The sequence below is a fragment of the Bactrocera tryoni genome, chromosome 5 (genome assembly GCF_016617805.1).
Source record: "Bactrocera tryoni isolate S06 chromosome 5, CSIRO_BtryS06_freeze2, whole genome shotgun sequence".
Classification (NCBI taxonomy): domain Eukaryota; kingdom Metazoa; phylum Arthropoda; class Insecta; order Diptera; family Tephritidae; genus Bactrocera; species Bactrocera tryoni.
The window spans coordinates 78,490,774-78,506,213 of NC_052503.1; the positions used below are offsets into that span (position 1 = coordinate 78,490,774).

Below are 15,440 nucleotides of genomic sequence, written 5' to 3' on the forward strand. Positions count from 1 at the left end.
CACAAAAAAATTAATATTAAAAACATTTTACAAAAAAAAGTATGAACATGTTTCATAAATATCCTCATATATGTACATATGTATGTATGTATGTACATATACATATTTTTTCTTTGAATAAACTTAAAAAAATACAATAGTTTAAACTATAAGAAAATTTTTAATAAAGAGACTACAAAATTTTACTACTTAAAAATCTCCTCATAAATTATTTGTTCAAACATATTTTATACAAAAAGTAATACTAAAAAATTTATCAAAAACTTTTTTTTTATACATTTACTTTATTGAAAATAATTTTTTTTAATAAAAAAAAGTTTTTTCAAAACATTAATTTTTACAACTTAATTATTAGAAATTAATATTTATATTATTCAAAAACAAATTTAACAATTAAAAAGCAAAAACATTCCAAGCCATTCAATTTTTTCTAATTACGAGCTTTTACTAAGAAGAATTCCTTATAAACATTATTTATAAAAAACCGTAATTGACAAAAAAATCATTAGGTCTTCTTATAAACATTTTTACTCCTCATAAAATGTAGGTACAAAAATTTTTAAAAACAATTTCCAAAATTTTTTTAACTTAAAAACTTATGCGAAAAAAATTTAATTAAAAAACAAAAATAATCGAAAAACATTAATTTTTTAAGCCTACTATTCCCACAATTCTACACACAGCTCATATCACAACATATATTTTAAATCAAAACAAATATTTATGCAATATGTCAGTCTACATGCATTGCCGACACTAACCCTTGTTAAAAATACAAGCAAAATTTTTGGCACATAAACTCCTTAAGGTCATTTATGCAGACACGACCATTCAACGCTGTCATGTTATTTTAAATAAAGCAAAAACGCGGAACTACCATGGTATCCAGTGAGTTCGTTGCATTTGTACGTGCGTTGGTATTTTTGACGGTCGTACGTGGCGTATGAGTAATGGCTGGCATTTACAGGTGAAATGACGCTGGGCAAATATCAATCGGACGGGCACATAAATACATAGAGATGTATGTAATTTCACAAAATCTGTATGCTTACACTCCGCTTTTGTCGCCAAACTTTTATGTAACAAATTGCATATTTGTTTTTGCCGCCAATTTTAGCTTTTCGTTGACCTTATAGGTTATGGTGTGGCAAAATTTTGCAAGCAACTGAAGCGTGCGACTGAAACGCGCGACGTCGTCAATGTCATATATGTATAAGGGGAGGGCGTAAAATCAATATATAGTACATGTAAGTTTGTAACAGACTGTGTAGTAAGCATAACGTCAAAAAAAGAAAACATTTTGAAACTAAGAAATTTTTCACCACAAATACTGCGGACGTAAGGAGTGATTGGGTGCAAATGCGTTATAGCAGAGCATTTTTTATAACAGCAGATGGTGACTTCTTCGATTCAAGGTCAAGTACAACCTTTTTGAGGGCTTCAGACTATACCAAGTCTTTAATTCAGAACTCACAGAACCGAACAGAAACCTTGAAAAATATTGCAATTTTTAAATTCCAAAATTAAAAATAGGTAATATAATAATTTGCCACACATCTTACACTTGGTTTCACATCAAAAACATACCAGTTAAACATACATATATGCAAATAAAAGTATTATGTAACTGAGCTGAACGAATGGAGAGAAATAAAGGAAAATTGTGTGCTGTAACAAAGTAAAACCAAAAATGCAGGCAATCGCCAGTTAGCCTACATAAAATGCCGAAATGCGCTTCGCAGCAGAGAACCAACATCAACAAAATATACAGTGAGCATACACATACACATGCCAAATTTCAGCGTAAAATGTGGAAAAGTAAATTTTTATTTGACCAGTAAACTTGAAATAAATTGCAATTCGAGCCAAACAGACCAAGTGAAATTCCACGCACTCAAAGGGTGAAAGTATTTGCGTAGCGAATCAAAAGAATTACAACAAAAAAATACAAAAAAATACGAAAAAAACATGGGTATAGCTTCGCTAAATATCCTTCTCAGGCGCATTTCTTACAGCATAAAAGGATATAAAATGCTTTCTCTATTGATTTTGGGCGGTTAGTTTGTAAGGCAGCTGCAGCTTATAGTGGTCCGATCTGAACAATTTCTTCGCAATTTACATAGTAGCCTTTCACAATAAGCCAAATTTCGCTGAGAAATATTGGCAAATAAAAAAGTTTTTCATACAAGAACTTAATTTTGATCGTTCAGTTCATATGGCAGCTATATGCTATAGTGGTCCGATTAAAATGATTTGTTCGGAGACTATAGGGCTGACTTCAAAAATAATTTATGCCAAATTTCATGAAGATATCTTGTCAATTAAGCAAGTTTTCAACACAAGAACTTGCTGTTGATCGTTCAGTTTATATGGCAGCTATATGTTATAGTGGTCCGATGTTGCCAATTCCGACAAATGAGCAGCTTCTTGAAAAGTAACGAATGTGTGCAAATTTTGGAACGATACCTCAATCATTAAGGACTAGTTTCCGCATATATGTATACACAAAGACGGTCTTCGACGTTTTCTTATGTGCGTTACAAACTTTATGGCAAAGATCCTGTTCAGGGTATAAAAATAAAAGTAAAATTGAACACCAGAGCTTAAGTGTAGCTTATATGCACACCCACGTGCATATAAGAATTGCAAATATTTGCAAACATCGAACGCTGGCGTGTGCTTTGAGCGCATGCAACATTTTATGCAGATGTGCAAATGTATGCGTGTAAGAGTGTTTGCCGCGCGTGTGAGTATTTGCTTAAGTGTGCCGAAATCGATGCAAAATTCACTTTCATTTAAAATTGTTGCGAACAAAGTCTGTGGATACAGCACACACACATGCATATATAGAAAACACCATATCATATATACATATATAGAGAATACACATATAGCTAAGCATTCTCGTATGTGTATGTATGTGTGCGCTGGCATTCCAGCTTACTTAGTTGCATCAAAGCTTTGCCGACTAACCGTAAAATATGTGCCTACGGCCATGGCTTTGACCATGCGGAAGATATAAGCACACATACACGCACTCACAGCAGCACACATCAACACACAGATGCACACGCGTGCTTGTGGCGCATGGCAACGCTTCAGCATTGCAGCTTTGCTTGTTACACTTGGCAAAGTGTTGTTGTAAGTGCATTAAGGCACTCCGCTTCATATTGCAACATTTTCCTGGTAAACTGCCCACACAAATTTCCGTTTGCTACAATTACGAATACCAATGTATTTTTGGCTAACTTTAAAAACCTATAAATACTCAAAAATAGTTTTGTGGTTAACTGTAATAGTTTTATTTGAATACAAGCATGCATTGCATTGGTTTGTGCATGTGAAAGTAAAAATAAATAAATAAATGCATAATATTTTGTCTTTATTTGCCGGAGAATCGCACATGCAAATATTCAAAAATACTGTTTGCTCAGACCATGAAACGAGCATGAATTCGGCATTTCACAATTAGTGGCAACTCAAGCTTATGAAAAGCCTGCATATATGTATACATATGTATACGCTTGTGTGCGTTTAAAAAAATACAGAAACTTTATAGTTGCAGAAATATTTGGACGAGAGAAATATTTGCCAATATTTTTGTTCTGTCAATAATTTTAATAGTATATTTGTGCTGTGGAAATTCCTTGCAAATTATGGAACAACAGCAAATGTTGTATTTAATATTTTTTCCAGAAATTATATTTTATTTTTTATTCGCTAGTATAAATATACATATTATACGGAGAAATGGTTTTTTCTACCATTTTCATACGATCAGAAAGTATGTAAAGTATGGTGGCTTTAAACCACGAATATTTTTTCGCTTGATTCGCTGAAAAATAGGTTCTTAGAGACCTCTAAGGAAGTCTAAGTATGAGTCCTTATTTATAACGGAACGATCCTCCGTCTTACACTTTTCTATTTTATTTCAGATTATCAGATAGAAAAAATCGAATCTGGCTTCTAACTTCTCGGAAAAAATATCTGGTCTCATAGACTTTGTAGAAAATTTAATGCTCTACAAGAAGGTCTCAGCGATTTTTTCGTGAATCTTACCGTTTAAAAGTTATTAATAATTGCAGTTTGATTATGTTTAGTCATATTTTTTCTTAATAATTTTATAGGACAATAAAAAAATCATGTTTAATTAGACAGTGCATGGTTTTGTTGGATATTCAGTGTTCTACAAAGTCTATTATATATAGTATATTTCGGTTATACGCTATTTCCCAAGTTGATTTGTTTTTTATTACCCTAAAAATAAAGCATATCCTTAGCAAACTCAAATTTCAGCAACGAAGGTGTCGTCGCTGCCAGGCTTGATCCTATCCGATACGATTGATGAGCTCGTCAAGGTCTTCAGCTCGGTGTGTAGGACTACTCTTGAAAGCTGCTGTCCTTTGAAATTTCAGAGGGGTAAAGGGAATTCCTTTAATGGACATCGGAGCTAATGGATATCAGATCCTCAAGCAGAAGACTTTGTCCGTAAATGTGGCTCTAGAAACGATTGGGCGCTATATATAGCAGAACTAGCTATATACATACAAGACCAAGTTGAAGAAAGCCAAAAAAACCTCGTGAAGTGCCGTCTGCGGTGGTGTAGAGTGCTGTCATGAGTCCTTATGATTTAGACGCAATCTTGCGAAAAATCCTACTCCAATGGGGTATCTAAGAAATTTTGATGGTGGATGGACCGTGAGCAGTGAGAAGTCTTTGAAACTTTGCCTGCATGTTCACTTTCCGTTGAACCATTCGACCGAAAAGATGCTATTGAGGGTGCTACGAAAAGGTTGTACAGCGTTCTTAGACCTTCTGGGTGAATGTCAACTCATTCAAAACTAGTCCCCGGGCTCTGATGGCATCATACCGGAGTCTTCTGTCACGAACTGTCAATCAACTCTTGTCTCAGACTGCCAGATCACTGTGGTGCCTTTCAAGGATAACTATCAGCCATCAAAGTAGCAGCAGTTGTAATTCTTCGAAGTGCGGCTTCTTTTAGGGAAGTGTGCATCCACTCCGATAGCAGAGCTGCTATAACGGTCTTCAGCTCGCTAACAGTGAACTCAAAGCTAGTCAAGGAACGCATGACTTCACTAGCCTTAACATTAATCTACTTTCATATTGAACTTGTCTGGGTGCCTGGCCACAAAGGAGTCGTCATAAATTGTGCAGCCAATGAGCTTACATGAGATGGCACTCACAGCCAAATTTCATCAGGATGGGAACGAACTGGGGTTCACTCTTTTCGTGCATTCAGCCTCTGGATCTATGGGCTTTGCACAACCTAAGAAATTTTACTTAATCATCATTCAATATTAGAAAATATTCTGCAAATTAAAAACACAACACAATGCTATGCATTTCTAATTAATTTCCGGTGGAATTTAAAAAAATATAACCACATAAAGTTTTAGTGCGTGAAAGTTGCCGAAACCAAATTTTACAGACAAATAAAACCGCTAACACATCAAACAAATAACTAGGAAACAGACAGACAGACAGCGCCAAGCAATTTAAGTTCAGCAGGAAGCAACAATACAACAATGCAAACAAACAACAAACTATATGAAGCATATGCACAGGGGCATAGAAACCGCACGTCGCTTTCACCTGCAAACCAATTGCCAACAACTTTTCGCCGCACACACATGCGATGCGCTAACCTCACAGGCTCACAAGAGCGGGGGCAGCAGCAGCAGCAACAACAACTGGTGGCAGCCTGCAACGAAAACTCGCCAAAGCACTTCTGTACGGCGCTTGTCTGTCCCATCTTCTGTCCGCTCGCCCGCTATTATGCGCTGTGTCTATCTATTTGCTGACATTTGCAGCAGCGATTCAACAGCTGTGCCACATTGCATGCAACACATTTTATTCAGCTCACTAACAGCCAGGCCAACATTGCAATAAAAGCTTTTCAATATTTGCAACTTTTTATGCCTTTTCTTGTTTGGTTTTTGTTTTTGTTTTTGCTGTTGCATTCGCTTTTGCAGTGTGGCAGCTGCTGCTGTTGGCAAATAAATAAATATTTTGGCAATGCCAAAGCACAACAGTATGCGCACACGACGACACCCGGCTGCCGCTGCTGCTGCTGCTGCTGCATGGATAGTTGCAAGTAAAAGCAAATATAGCAAATATTTTATATACATATGTATGCATTTGCTGCTTGCTGTAAATATATAATTGTGTTTTGCATTTCATGCGCAACTATTTTAATAGTTTTTATTATTGTTGCTGCCACTCCTGCTGGCATTGTATTATTGCAATGGCAAACATTTTATTTGCGTATTTGCATACAGACTGTGAGATGTGTATCTAGCTATGTGCGCATGTGTGTGTATGTCGTGTATATGTGGATGCAAGGCTTTGCTGATAACTGTTTGGCTTGCATTTAGTGAAATATAGCAGTGTGCATACACACACACATATACTATACATACATACATGCATAACAGTATCAAAATTTGTCACATATGAGTGTGTTTGGTATCTAGATCTCTATTACTGGAAGCAGTTATGTAAATTACTAGTATTTGTTTTGTTGTTGAGACAGCAGAAGCGATTATACAGGGTGTTGCAATTGAAAGTGGCTTGTGAGAAATATATTTTTTGGGTAAAGGTACTTTTTTTTCAAATTTTGAATATATAATATTAAAGTTGTCATAAAAAATGTTATGCTATGCTATGATGTATGTACTATGTTATGCTGTTCTATGCTATGATATGCTTCACTATACTTTATTATACCATGCTATGCCGCGCTATGTTATGCTAAACTAAACTATGCTATGCTGCCCTCCGTTATCTCTTATGTAATGAAATTCGAAGTTTTTTTTTTCTATGCTAAGCTGTTCCATGCAATGATATGCTTTACTCTACATTGTTTTACTATGCTATGCTATGTCACGCTATACTATGGCACGCTATGCTATTCCACGCTATGCTATGCCACGCTAAGCTATGCTACTCTATGTTATGCCTCATGTAATTAAAATTAAAGCTATTTTATGCTCGCTATGTTAATGCTATGTGTATTGATGTTAACCAACAATTTTATGTTATGCTACGCCAACTTATGCCAAGCTATGCTTTACCGAGAAGTACTATGCTACGATATACTATGCTTTGTGGCGGAATGCTATGCTAGCCCATGTTAAGCATCATGCAATAAAGCTACTATGTTAAGCTGAGTATATTGCTGTTATTCAAAAATGAAGAGTTCTGACAATGTTATGATATGTTTTGTTATGTTACATTAAGTTGTAATGGAATGATAACGTTACGTTGGCTGTGTCAGTTATGTTAAGTTAAGTAACGTTATATTTTGTTAAGTTATGTTACGTGACGTTATGTTATTCTACGTCATGTGAAATAATATTATGTTTATGACATAATTGTAGATTTGTGTAATGTATGTTACGTTACGTTTAGTTACACTACATTAGGTCAAGCTAAATTACGTTATGTTATGTTACGTTGAGTTATGTCACGTTATATTACAGTATGTTGCGTTAAGTTAAGTTACGTTACATTACGTTACGTTAAGTTAAGTTATGTCGCTTTACGTTAAGTTATGTCGCTTTACGTTAAGTTATGTCACAATACGTTAAGTCATGTTCCCTGACAAAATTGTATATGGTACCATCTATGAATCAGTTTTCATTACATTACAAATTTATATAAAATTTTAAATTTTGTTATATTATTTAGCATCCTTACATGCAAATTTACCTTTTCCAACTGATTACAAAAATTGCATACAAATTCTAGCTTTCACAAAACACAATTTTTATTTTCTACACTCAAATATATACCCACATTTTCAAATTAAAGTCATTGAACCTTTATTTCGAGCAATGAGTGTGCGTCATGGCGTATACGCAACATTTGCTTATTTTATGAGTACAATTGCAAGCACTTGAAAAAATATGCTCAGAATGCATATTTATATGAAATATAAGGTAAAAATCTGCTTTTTATAAAATAAATATGAGGCTAGACTTTGCAATATTGCTTCGATAAATATTCCGCCCAAAATAGTGCAACAACATTTAAAATCAATTTCAGGTAAATAGCATGAGCGGGTATCTTTCACTTTCTGTTTATGCATTGTTCTCTTTAGAATACAACCAATATCTCGTACCCACACAGCCACACACTACACCTTCTACCTACACACATATAATTTGTCGCTTTGAGTTATGACTGCCGGTGCATATTTATGGCATTTCTAATGCAGTGCGACACACGGCTTTTTGTGGCGAGCGGTTTTTGCTCTCATCACAGAATGCATAGTGAGTATGTAAAGCAATTGTTTTTTTTCTGTTTTTCCGTTTTCCGACCATTTGCCCTTGCTTTATGTGCTTTGTGCTGGTAGTGCATTTTTTATGCTCGTTTGCATACTTTATAACTGGCAAACATTTGTCAACAGAAATAGAGGGAGTAAAAATAGAAGGAAGTTTATATAGTGGGAGAGCAATGCACTATGTGTGTATGTGACTAGTATGCGACAGTAAAATAGTTTTGCAGGTGAATGCAATTTAAATCTACCGTTCGCAGTGTACATATTTATGTATCTGATGGTAGTCTGGTAGGCGAAGTTTTCTATTTAATTTCTGCACATAGAATTTATTGTTTTATATGTTTGTGTGAGGGGTATGCTATATAAAATGATTTCAAATCAAGATCTCTTCACCATAGCCTGCTTGTATTGAATTTTGATTAGTTTGAAGGCAGTATTTTGATCGAAAAACTCGAGTCCTTAGAAAACTTTATTATTTGACGAGATATCTTTATGAACTTTGGCACGGATTATTATATTGACAAGATTTCGTCACGAAATTAGGCATGGATTTTTTCAAAGGCAGCGCCAATATTTCTGTAGATATTGTTAAGATCGGTCCACTATAGCATATAGCAACCATACAAAGTGATCGCTCAAAATTAAGCATGTTTTTATAACCTTATGTTATAAGAAGTGCAGCTGTGGAGTGTAGTTTCAGCCGAATTTAACGTTTTTCTTGTGTTTTTTTATATTTTCATTTCTGCAAATACAAATGAAGTTATTATTTTGCCTTTAGAGAAAGGTCGAATGCTCTAAAATTATTTTCCAAATTTCTTATACGCCAGCAAAATTTAGCCGAGCATTAAAATATATAGTGAATTTAAACGAACTGTTTTTATACATAGCTTTGGAAATATATATATTTTTATTTTTTTTAATATTTATATTTTTGTAATTTTTTCTCTCAATCAGTTCTCCTTTATTAAAGTAATTATTGCAAAACTTTCAAATATACTCTAAGGCCACATAATTTTCTATTGAAAATACAAGTCTAAAAGCATTAATTAATTTTTGAAATTACAAAAATAATGAAAACTTAATTTAAGTACGCTCAAAATTGCCACAACAGAGCAACAACCTCTCGGACACCACTGCGTATTGGCAACTTTTTATTACCCAAGCATGGCGGTTGAAACATGATATGCCGAAAATAACATGTAAACATAGACTTATATAAATAAATGCGAGCAATTCAAAAAAAGCACATAGTGAACGTGACAAAAACAACAAAACTAAGCAATCTTCAGAATTTTTGTTTTTTCCTTTTTTCACTTGCCAAACAAACACAAGCACGAAAACAAAAGAAATTTATGCACTCACTTATATGAAGTGGCAGCATGAACTACTGCTAGTGCTACTAGAACAACAAAACAACAACGCAACAGCAAAAGCAACAACAACAACAACGCTACTACATATATTGGCTGACTGCGTTTCAACTTGCCAAACGCGTGGCAATAAATGCTGCTAATGCAACGCTGCAAGCACACAAATGCATGTATGATACATACATATACGGTATATATACATACATATGGCGTACATACATAGTATCGGTATGCGAGCTGCCATAAATGTGTGTAAAGTAGTTTGAACTTTTGCAATTGTGGCAGTGAAAAAATGTTGGCTGACACGCACGACTGCACAGGACACTTTCCCACACACACACACACACAGCCAACGGGCTCGAGCAGCTCGTGCTGCATAAATGATGGGGCGGCGCGCTGGTGTGTCAGGCAATAAAACGATAACAAACAATGGCTGAAGTGCATGAGCAATGTTTGCAATGAAAAGGTACGGGGCAACAATAGTGAAAAATGCTCTAAAAGCGCTTATAAAAATACAATAACAATGGCAGGGCGGGCAAAAAAGCTTGCGTGCTTTGCTGCGCAACAAACACAAATTTATTTATTTTTCTAATTTTGTCGTTATTTTCTTATTTTATTTTATATATTTTTTCTTTATATTTTTTCGCCACACCCAACTTTGAGTGCCTGCATGGCGAAACGCAAATAAAAGCAACAATTTTTGTGCAGCATGTTGCAAGCGAAATATTGTCGTTGGTCGCCTTAGTATGGCAGCACATTCGTTACACCGTTAGTTCACTCATTGCAATTCACGCTGTCTTTGCGGCGCGTTGTGTGTGGAGCGTGGTGTTACGCGACCTTCTACATCTAATTTGCTACTTTTTGGTTTTTGTGAGTGCATGCGCACTTCACTCACTATAGCTAACTCACCCTGCACTACTTTATCTTCTACTTTAAAGCGGGCATGATTTTTTCCAGCTTCTTTGTTTGGGCTCTACACACCCTTCCCTATTCATACATTGGATGCGCTTCAGTTTTATGCACTACTAAGTTTTTTAGTGGCGCATGCTGTGCGCCAGCTGTGGCATGCAACACATGTGCCGCAAAATGGTGGCGTTGAAAATATTCAAAAAGTGCAACTGCTAACTAAAAGTAGCAATAAAACAAAACATGTGTGTGAGGGGTGTCTACTCTTGTGTGGAAGTCAAGTTTATTTACCCAACGCATGTTTTTGGTATTTGGTAGTGTGGCAGTAAAACGCTGCTTAACCTATATTCACGACAAGTGGAGGAAACTTACAAGTGTAAGAAGGTCACCAGTAGCCTGGAAGAACCGGATATACTGTATAAGGTATGCACTGAGATCCATTCCTAATTTCATCACATCTAATCGCTAAGTCATGCCAACTAAATTGCAGTCATTAAGAAAAAATCGACCTTTTCAAAGCGATGTGGTTCAAGATTTTGGAAAGGTCGATCCTTAGGTTTTTTTTTATAGTAGAAGGAAGCATCGAAAGCTCGAGTGCGGAACTGTAATCCGCTACACCTAACATACTACGATTCTTGGTCGATTATCTTCTATGAGTAGTTGAGCAAGAAGTTGGTCTCGTCTCTTCCAGAGTCTTTAGTTTATAATAACACATACTTTATATGTAGATTGAATCCATTGCTTTTCCAAAACAGTTCTCGCTCGTCAAAAATTCATAATACCCGACCCTAATGGTGCTTTGCGCATAAATGTGCGAAAATGAATATTTTGTTCTTTTTTATATTTTTTATGCATAACTTCTGCTTTGCGGTTTTTGCCACTTCTAACTCAACCAAAAGCGGCTGCAAAATTTGACACAGTTTGCCAAACCGCAAGGTGTTGGTAGTGTCATTCTCATAATTTTTTGCAGTTTTCATTTTTCGGGTTTTCACCACTTTGCATATTATGAATTTTGCCAAAAATTTTTGGGCACTAAATTTTTAAAAAGTTTTGGATTATAATAGTGCCTTGTAGTGTCAAGCAAAGTGCGCTAAAATTATATTTTTCGCTTCAAAATTTACAAAATTTTAAGGATTTAATAAAAGTGCTGACAATTTATGCTTCAAAATAGAAACAATTAAAAGAATAAAAAAAGTAATAATAAAAAGAAATAAATTTATAAAAGGCTGATGTTATTCTGAGGGTTTCCATACAACTGACTTTGGTGGATTTGCATATGATATTAGTATTTAAATAAAAAAGTTTTGTTTATATAATAAAAAGTAATTTATATTTCATTTATTTATAATAATATTTAAAATGTAATATTTTTCTACTTTTTCAGGTAAAAACTCACCCTTGTGCAAAATGGCCAAATATTGGGGCATATGTGTTAAGCAAACTCCATGTATAATAACGGTATTATTACTAAGTTGCATAATACCAATTACTTTTCAATATGGCAGCTTGGCAAAACAAGGTATGCTGCAAATATAAAAAGATATTTGTCTATAATTTTGGAAATATGAGTACAAAAACCAAAAAATTTATATATTTTTTGATTTAAGATTAATATTTAATTAAAAATATATTTATTATATATTATATAAAAATAATATTATTATATTTCATAAAAAAATTAAAATAAGTTTACTATAAAATTCAAGAAGCTGCTTATTTATCTGAACAATCGATAACGGATCACTACGAACTGAACTTTCAAAATTAAGTTCTTGTATGGAAAACTTTGGGCATGCCTTATTGTTTAAGACAATGCTACATTCTCTGAAAAAATTATTTTGATGGGACCACTATAGTATATAGCTGCCATACAAACTGAGCGATCTAAACCGAGTTCTTGTATGGAAACTTTTTTATTTGACAAACAATCTTTATGAAATTTTGCATAGATTATTGTTTACGGCAACGCCATAATCCTAGAAGAAAATATGCAGATCTGACCACTACAGCATATAGCAGCCATACAAACTGAACGATCAAAATCAAGTTCTTGTATGGAAAACTTTTTTATTTTACATGAGTTACGTTTTCAGATTTTTCTATGTATAAGTTGCTAAAAGAAATGCAGCTGTTAAGTTAATTATAGCTGCAGTTCAGCAGAAATGAATGTTTCTCTTGTCTAACAGCGGTCTTGAAACTTTTATTTATAACATTTTATCAAGTGCTTACAAACAAATTCGAAATACATTAAGTCCGAAGTAAACGCACACTTTAACATATATAAAATAATATATACATAAAGTTAATATGTATGTGCATGCGCACTTAGCAATCATAACAAGCGCCAACAACTGCAAACACAAGTGAGAGTCATACATTGCTCCAACTAATAAGGATGAGCTGCATTATTGACTCACTTATTCATTCATTAAATCAACAACAGTGAAATATGTGGACGCACACACGCATAAATACACAAATATATATATTTACATGTATATTTGTATATATGGTATGGAAGCTTACGCAGCCCGTGTTGTATGCATTGCGCATCAGCGCCATTTTACCACCACGTGCGTGTATAAATACGAATTTCCGTTTGCAAATACAACAAAAATGTACAACACTATATAAATATTTATACACCGACACTCAGCAGTCTGCTTATTACAGCTATATGAAGCAGATATACATATATGTATGTATATGGTGCAGTAAAGAGCATGTTGCGTATACGTCACGTTGACCAATTAATTAATTTATTATTAAATCATTAAACAAAACGTATTGGCGTGCAAACACAGACAAATGTGCTGCAAATGAGTTGGCATGCCGTTTTTACCGTTATATGAGGTATAAATAATTGTTACAATGTAATGTGGTTGAGTGTGTGTAGATTGCTCTGCTAACTGTGAATTGCAAGCGCTTTTCTGCTTAATAAAGCTTGCAGGAAATTTATAAAAATATATATTACAATAATAGCAGCTATTTTACAAATGAAATCATTCAAACAGAAGCAACTGCACATAACTAACACAATTTCGTGCCTTACAATTGTCTGCTTTGTTGCTGGCAAATTTATATATTTATATTTATTATAAACGAAAGCAATTAAATGAAATGTTGTGGAAGCACACAAATGTTTATTTTATATGCAGTTACAATTTATAATTGCCATATCTGCATGCAGACAGAGTTATCTGTGCGTATGTGCGCATGGCGTTCAAGCGAAATTCTTTATGGCATAGCCACTAAATACTCACATTTCCTCTTCCACCATATATGGTATTAAATAAAAAATGTTGTTTCCGCCATTACAAAGAAAATGCGGTATTAATTTTCGTTTATGGTTGCCATATTACGCTGGTAAACAATTAAAATATATATTTTGTTGCACATTTACGAGTATCATATATTTTATTTTTCTTTCATATATTTATAGCATTTTTTGTACTATTACAGTGCACCCCTTTTATTAATTTAAGCTTCATGCTCACTCAAGTACGGGCTGAAAGAGCATGCATATGTAATAAAAATGGCTTTCGTTTTTTTATGAAAGGAAATATGTCCGTGTAATTGCGCTTTTCCATGCCACTTCATGCGCTTTTAATTGCTCGAGTAGTCAGCCCAAAACAAGCAATTGATGTAGAAGAATCTTCATGTTTGTTGCAGATGAATTACATACATATGCAAATTTCCAGTTATTTTTGTCATAAAGGCAGCAATTTTTTAAGTTTCAGAAAAATTAATGCAAAAAAAATACAGAAAAAATAAAAAAATACAAAACAAATTACACAAAAAATTAAAATATGTTTATAAAATATATTTAAATTATTCCAAAAAAATAATTAAGCTTCAGATAAGTGAATACAAAATACTTGTAATTTTTTTTTAATATTTAAAAATGTTGAGATATGTAAATAACAAAAACAAGACAAAAACTTATTTTAAAAAATATTAAAAAACATATATTCAACAATTCGAAAAAATACAAAACCAACATAAATCAAAAGAATCTACAATTTTTTTGATACTTAAAAGTTTTCAGGTATGTAAATACAACAAAAAAAATTTAAACAAAAATTGCAAAAAAATATTTAAAACAAAATTAATTATTCCAAAAAATACAAAACATATATGTATTTTAAGCTTCAGATATTTGAACGCACAAAATGCAGATTTTTTTCAATATTAAAAAAGTTTCAGATATGTAAATAGCAAACACCAACACAAAAAAATATTTTTAAACAAAATATTAAAAAAAAAATATATTAAAAAAAAAATATTAAAAAAATAAAATAAAGAATACAAAACCTTAAATAAATAAAAAGCATACAAAAAAATATTTTAAAAGATATTTAGAGAATACAAAAAAACATAGAATTGTTGCCAAAGTGTCCCTATGACTTCAAATAGTTAACGGTTGTCGACAAGATTTCAAATAAAGATAACTAACATTTATTTACAAATGACAAACATGAAGCTATAATATACATATGTATGTATGTATGTTTATACTATATAACCATGAGATTTACTTCAAATTTGTATCTAATAATCGAAAAAATATAATTCTGCATCAAAAATATTGTCGATAATACCCGAGACAGACATGTAGTAACAGCGAGAATCCTTTTCTAATAATAGTATTTCTGTGTGTCAAAAATGGGTTAAATTGGGTCCCTTAGTCCCCATATATCTAATATGAGGAAATTCGAACATCCAGTAGTCTTTATACGACTTATGTACTTATATCAGCCAATGTGAGAGTTCTTTAAATGAAACTGAAAGAGTGTTTAGCTAATAAAAGTATATATTTGGACCTTAAAGGGATAAAATCAGGCGTTAAGACAAGTTTACGC

General features: G+C 33.3%; 1 protein-coding gene and 1 long non-coding RNA gene across 3 annotated transcripts in view; one reads left to right on the top strand and one right to left on the bottom strand.

Annotated features, from left to right (window-relative positions):
• The window catches only part of LOC120777342 (flocculation protein FLO11), a 273,730-nt gene that overhangs the window by 246,410 nt on the left and 11,880 nt on the right, over window positions 1–15,440 (top strand). The window lies entirely within an intron of this gene.
• The window catches only part of LOC120777344, a 174,891-nt gene that overhangs the window by 129,771 nt on the left and 29,680 nt on the right, over window positions 1–15,440 (bottom strand). The window contains exon 2 of the long non-coding RNA XR_005705509.1: window positions 11,975–12,102. This is a non-coding gene — a long non-coding RNA (uncharacterized LOC120777344). The remainder of the gene's footprint in view (window positions 1–11,974; window positions 12,103–15,440) is intronic.